This window comes from Octopus bimaculoides, chromosome 13 (genome assembly GCF_001194135.2).
Source record: "Octopus bimaculoides isolate UCB-OBI-ISO-001 chromosome 13, ASM119413v2, whole genome shotgun sequence".
Taxonomy (NCBI): domain Eukaryota; kingdom Metazoa; phylum Mollusca; class Cephalopoda; order Octopoda; family Octopodidae; genus Octopus; species Octopus bimaculoides.
The window spans coordinates 55,566,578-55,573,924 of record NC_068993.1 but is presented as its reverse complement, the minus strand read 5'-3'; the positions used below and the strand labels follow the sequence as shown (position 1 = coordinate 55,573,924).

Sequence of the window (7,347 nt, the reverse complement as noted above, 5' to 3'; positions counted from 1 at the left end):
TATATATATATATATATATATATATATATATACATATTTTCATATATACATATACACTACACTCACGCTATCTCCAGTTACCAACACTTACAATCTATTCGTCACTATTTACCTCTAGCGATTATTATTTCCTTCACTCCTACTCCTTCCTATTTACCTATCTGTCTATATAACCAAGCATATTTATCTAGCAATTTCCTCCTACTACTCCGGTCTAACTATCACTCTATCTAGCTATTTCTCCCACCAATCCTCTCTATCACCTCTCTGTCTATCTCTCTTCCTTTCCCCCACAGCCGACACACAACTCTCACTCTATCTACCTACTTCCCCCCCCCCTCCACTACTACCATCACCAGTGTTTACTAATCTACTCCAACACCGCTCAATCTTATTTTCCATTTAACCAACACACACACACACACACACACATATATATATAATATATATGCTGCCTGTAAAATCTTGCTATTTTCTCTTCTCTTTATCGGTTCTTCTTTCTCCCTGTCCATCCATCCATCCACCACCACCACCACCACCATACTTTACACTATATATCGAGCCGTTCTTTGCCTCTACCGCACTCAGTCGCTATCTTCTTTATCAAACAGTCAGCAACTAGAGCCAACATATTGGCCACATTTCTGAAAAACCGACACACACACACAGAGCTTCACCATATCACATGGTTCAGAAAGACAAATCAATCGACGGAAGCGACTCCGCACTCACTTTGACTTTAGAGTGGAAGGGCTTTTTTGTTTTTTTTATTAATATCATTACAATTATTAATAATAAACCACCCACCCCCTACTTTCTAACATGTTTTGGGGGTGCATTTTACTTTATAACTATCACCACAATTATTCTCTTGCAGAAGTCAAGGTGTTTCTCTGCTGTAACTGGGTCCCCTCATCGTACAGTATTTTTCCCCTCAATTAACTGAAACAGACTTCAGATCTCACGAAGCAAAATATCTATTAAATATATATTACCTATTATTGCACGTATATATATTTATATTGTATAGTATGTGTGTGTGTGTGTGTGTGTATGATAAATAAATATAACTAACACAAAAGCAGGATAGGAGGAAAAAAAAACGTGCCGATTGGTTATATCTCAGCCTGACCCATTTTCGTTGGTTTCTGTTGTATAGAACACACACACACACACACACACGCTAAATTGTTTTACCCCGGGCGGGCTTCTCTCGGATATTTTCCATTATAAATTTTATATACACACACACACATATGTATGTATGTATATAGCTATGTATAAATATATATGGCAATATATAAAATACATTTATGTATATAATATATGATGCATTTGAGTGGTATGTATATATATATATAGAGAGAGAGAGAGAGAGAGATAGATAGACAGATAGATATATAATATACATATATATATAATACAGGGTATATAGACACACACATGACTTGTATAAATTAGTAACTGTTTTAATGAAAAAACAATGTGCGATCGAGCGAACGTACGAAGAACAAAAGGTGAAGAAAGAGGAGTAGGAATAGCAGGAAATAGTATGGTGGTAGTAGTTTAACAGTGGTTGAAGCAGAAGTGGATAGAGAGAGAGAGAGAGTAAGAGCTTTGGTTCGGATCACGCTCTCACTCATGTCAGTCAGTCAGTGATGACCCATTTTCATTTCAGTACGTAGAGCAAGGTTTTTCAAAACACATTCCCACCAGACACACACGCAACTTACTCATACAGCCAAGCCAAGCAGGGGAAGACAGAAAAAAGAAATAGCAGGCAGGAAAAACAACAGTCTTTCTACCCGCGCAATTTAATAAGTTAATAAATAAAAAAAAGACTTTTCAAGATATTTTCCTCATATGATATATATATATCATAAAGAATGTTTTAATATGAAGCAAAAAATAATAGCTACAAATAAACCATATGAATTTTAGGGAAGCAAAAAAAAAAAGATAAATGGATAATAAAGAATAAATAATCCCTCTGAAAGAGCTGAGATATTTTCAAACAGAAAAACAGGCTGTTGTAACGTTTATGCCTTTCCTCAAAATATGAGAAACGGAAATGAATGCCATTCTAATTGGGAGCTGAATGCGGGTTCAAAGCCTGGTTTCGTCGTGAATATATATATATATACATTATATATATATATATATATATATATATATATACATACACGCATACATAATATATATATATATATACACGCATATATATATACACACATATATACATACACACACATATATACAAACAAACATACACATACATACACACACACATTCTCAGCAAACAATTTTCAATTTATTTTATAGATCATTTCCGAAAGCTATATATATATATATATATATATATATATACACATATACACACACACACACACATATATATATATATATATATATATATATATATATATATATACACACACATTTTATATATATATATATATATATATACACGCACACATTCTCAATTTATTTTATAGATTATTTCTAAAGGCTAGGGGTTTTTTGGGGTTTTTTTGACTGCTTCCTTTGTGTTCAGAAACGAAAAAAGGGTTAGGGTTTCGGTATATAAACCTCTTTCCTGTATTACAGGCACACAAGACCTCCACATTTTAAAGGTACAGAGGGAAATGGAATTTATTCATGTACATGCATCTAAAGACAGGACTGAGAACTTGGGGTGAAATATATTTCACTGGAAATGGAAACCGGGCTGCAATCTTAGCTGGCTGGGGATCGATTCCCAATTCCTTAGATTATATTATGTATTATATTTTATAAAACATACGTTTATTACGAGAAGCAACATGTATTTATGAGAAGCTCGACTATTCGGCTGGATTTTCAGTGAGGAAAGTATCGATAGCCTGCGGAGAGAGTCTGATGTTAGAGAATGTGCTTTAGCCCTAAATATACCCTGACCGAGTAACCATGTGAGCAAAAGCGTTCTAGCCGCGACCAACCCATCCAAATTCATGACTACATTATGCGATGTTTCCTTTTATCCGTGTAAAAAGTAGGGTGCTATTTGGAGGGATAGTTGGCTGTTATTTCTAATAGGACGAGCACCCTCAGATGTCCAGGTAGGTAGGGGATGTTGTAGTATGGTGCATGGGTAGTGTATATGGGATGTAGTTGGTGTAGCAGTGTGCGTGTGAGGTAGTAATGTGTTTGGGAGATAGTTAATGCTGTAGTAATATGTTTGTTGGGAGGGGTAGTTGATTTTGAAGTGATATGTGTGGTGTATGTATGTGAGCATATAGCTGATCTGTAGTGATAGGGGAGTAGTTGATGTACTGATGTGCGGGGAGAAGTAGATGTGAGTGAATGGGAGAGTTTATGCTATAGTGTTTGTATGTACAGTTGTGATATATGTGGGGATAGTTTGTTATAATGGTGAGGTACGAAGGGGAGTTATTTGCCATGGTGATGGTAAGTATAGGCCAGTATTGTTAGAGTAGTAATGTACGAATAGGATAGTTGATAGCTAAATGTGGTAGACATGTATGAGGTGTAATTGATGTTATAATAAAATGTGTATGGGAATCGTCTATGGGCAACCTTTTTCGAGAAGCGGGCTGCATGAGACAGGGCTCACGAAAAATTCAAGGTAAATTTTTCGTTAGGCGTGCTATTCAGAAAATCTAGCGGGCTGCAGTTTGCCTTACCAAGACTAGTTTATGTTGAAGTAATAATGTATGGGTGGCAGTTAATGTTATACTACAAATGTATGGCAATTAAGTAGGTGATGATATAGAGTTGGTGTACGGGGAAGTAGTTAATGTTATAGTAGTTACGTATGGTGGATATGTGATGTTTGAGCAGGGATATTTAATGTGCCAGTACTGTTGTATGAAAAGGGAGTATTTGAGAAGGTTACGAAAAGCGCGCCGCATGTTATTTCAGATAGTCCCACGGGCCGCAAGTTTCCCCATGACTGTATAAATTGAATTGATAGACGTCTGAGGGAGTAGTTGATGTCACAGTACTGATGGTAAGAAGGGTCGGATTCCTCGTAAGAAGTAAGATACGAGCAGCAGTAGTGGGGTAGTCGATATCGTACAAAAGATATAATAAGGGGGTATTTTAAAACGTTGAAGTGAAGTGTATGATGTGGGGGTAGTTAAATGATGTATGCGGAAGTCGGTAGCTGATGTTTTCGTTATGCTTATAATTGACGTTTATTGTCATAGTGTGACTATTATTATTATTGACAGCTGGGGTTAGCTTAACAGTCGGATTAACTTCAAATAACTTCCCGGAGACCAGTCAGATAGACACACACACAGAATTCTTGTAAACTTATTGGAATAACTGATGTTGAATTTAGATATTGGTCATGAGAAATTCAGTTGATATATCGCTCTTTCTCATATATATATATATATATATATATATATATATATACGGAGATTAATGTGAGCTGTTTGAATATTTGAATTCCTGTGTGTATATAGTATACCGATTTACATACATATGCAGATACACATGTATATACACACATACATGCACACACACGCACATATATATACAGACATATGCACGTGTATATTTATATAAATATATACACACGTATGTATACATACATACATATATACGTATTACATTTGTATGTGATAGATAGATAGATAGATAGATAGACAGATAGGTAAGTAGGTAGATAGATAGATGGATTAAAAGAGAAAATCAGTCATCAAAACAAAAGCCAGAAGACTGAGGTGAGAGATAACAAGTGACAAAGTACAAAGTAACCAGCTTTTGTTGCTGCAACTATTGGAACACGTTTGTGAAGCACCAGGCAGAGTGAGTCCGTTGGTCGTCTCCTCCTGGTGGTGGTAATAATGTTCAACTGGAGTCGTTTTATAAATGACTACTGGAGTCTTACGTATGATATATATATGTATGTATGTATGTATGTATATATGCATGCATAGATACATACACACCACACACACACACAAGAGAGCAACAGTGGAGATGGGGAGGGGAATAACAGTAACGACCGTTGTCAAGAAGATCGAAACAGCAAAGGTTCGATCTAAAGGAGTCGCGGCCGGTTAAGTTGGTGGGCTACTGTAGGAGGAGGGGGGGTTATTTGATTAAGGTGGATGGAATGGAACGATGGAAGGGTGGGGTTAACGGAAGGGATGTGAAGGCGCTAGATCGAATAATGATAAATAATGAGAGGGAGAAGAGTGGGGGATGGATAATTAGTAGAGAGAGAAAGAAAAGGGTAGTGAGTGAGAGTGAAAGAGGAAGAGAAGGACAAGTAGAGTGAGGAGAGAAAGGTAAGAGATGAAAGAATTAGTGGGGAGGGAAGAGATAGAAAGGTAATGATCAGAAAGAGAGTGAGGGAGAGAGTATGTAAAGAGAGTAAAGGAAAGAAAGAGAAAGTGGATAAGAGACATGGGGGAAGGTTAGAGAAGGGAGGATAAGATAGAGAGAGAGAATAAGGTTCAGAGAGAGGAAGGAAAGGATAGAGGGAGAGAATGAGACAGAGAGGGAGGAAAGGATAAACGGAGAGAATGAGACAGAGAGAGGAAAGGATAGACAAAGACAGAGAGAGGAAAGGATAGACAGAGAGAGGGAGGAAAGGATAAACGGAGAGAATGAGACAGGGAGAGGAAAGGATAGACAGACAAAGAGACAGAGAGAGGGAGGAAAGGATAGACGGAGAGATGAAACAAAGAAAGAGTGAGAGAAAGGCAGGGAGGAAAGTAGAGACAAAGCTGGAGAGAACAGACACAGGATATATAGAGAGAAAGACGGGGAGGAGTGAGAGGATAGATTTAATAATGGTTAAGAAAGGAAAAGAAAGTATGAGAGAGGGAAACAGCAAAACACCGGAAAGAATAAACGAGTCAAGGGGTAAGATAGGGATAGGGGAGACGGTTGATAGAAAGGAGAGAATGATAAAGGATAAAAAGAGGAAGAAATATATAAATGTAGAGATATATTAAGGGAGATGAGAGGAAAAAATGAGACAAAGAAAAGGGAGAAATGAGACAAAGATAAGAAACGGAAATAGAGACAAAATAAAATATAGAGAGAGGAAGACAAGGGCGTGATAGTGAGGGGGGAAAAAAGAGACATAGATAAATAAGAGAGAGAGGAAAATAAAGATAGGGATAAATAAGAGAGAGGGGGAATAAAGATAAGGATAAATAAGAAAGAGGAGACAGAGAAAGACAGAGGTAGGAAGGGAGACAAAAAAAATTTTCCAAGTGTCTTAATGTGCAGAGGAAAAACTGAAAAGGAAAAAATGTCAGACTGGACAATAGTTTATAAGACCGGGCACCGTTGAATTGTCAATGTTTCTACTTGTTTTTTCTGAAGTCTGTATATCGATTTAAAACAAACATTACTTACCAAATATCCTCAAAATGAAATAGGAAAGTCATTCCATCGACGCCATGATCGCATAGGATATGAAATTGCGCATGTGCGTCAATTAGTGTGTGTGTTAGTGTGTAACTCTGTGTTTCTATCTCTTTGCCTTTGTGTGTATATACGTGTGTGCCTATGTGTGTATGTGTCTGGGCCGATGTGGCTCCACTGAAACACACGTACACATACACATATAAGCACCATACGTCTATAACTGTGAAGACATGATATTCATAAACACACCGTTTTTATTGATAAACACACATACATATATTTTGTGCTGTCGCCGGTCAGCAAGAGCTCAAACTTTGAAGGGGCTCAAATGAAACTAGATTAATCAGTCAATAAATTGGGATTCAGAAATCATTTATACGTATACACACACACACAAACATATATATATATATATATATAAATTTACACATATATATGTCTGTGTGGTTTGTGATTAATTAACTCATACTCTCTTAATTTCAAAATGATAATAATAATAGTAAGAATAAAAACTGCTTCCTTCCTCTTATTTAGTTTTATTTTTTGCCTCAAACTGTAAATTTAGTCTGGTAATCTCCAGATGGAGAACAAAAAAGGAAGGGGAGAAAAGAATTGACTAGAATAAAGCTAAAGTGACACGTTATAATTGCGTAAATCTGTTAAAAATCCTGTAATAATTCGTTCCCTTTAACCATTCCTTCATAAATTACTTCTTTATATCTTAAGACTATTTGCTGAAAATAATATTTTTTTAATCGACATATATTAAACTACAGACTTCCTTCTTTATATGTTTCCTTGTTTGTTCAAAGCAGATGGGGAAAAAATCTGTAGAAAGAAAATATAATGGTCAAATTTTCCATAAAGGTTTTATAACCAGACTTCGGATTATAATGAATTTTTTTTCATATGAGCAATATATACATTATATATATATATATATATATATAT

The 7,347-nt window shown here is 36.0% G+C and overlaps 1 protein-coding gene across 5 annotated transcripts in view; it reads right to left on the bottom strand.

Annotated features, from left to right (window-relative positions):
• Nucleotides 1–6,484, bottom strand: part of LOC106881555 (probable global transcription activator SNF2L2) — a 74,548-nt gene extending 68,064 nt beyond the window's left edge. For all 5 annotated transcript variants that reach the window (XM_014931988.2, XM_014931995.2, XM_014931992.2 and 2 more), the window contains exon 1: nt 6,385–6,484. The gene's annotated coding sequence lies outside the window, so the exon portion shown is untranslated. The remainder of the gene's footprint in view (nt 1–6,384) is intronic.
• Nucleotides 6,485–7,347: the final 863 nt, after the last annotated feature.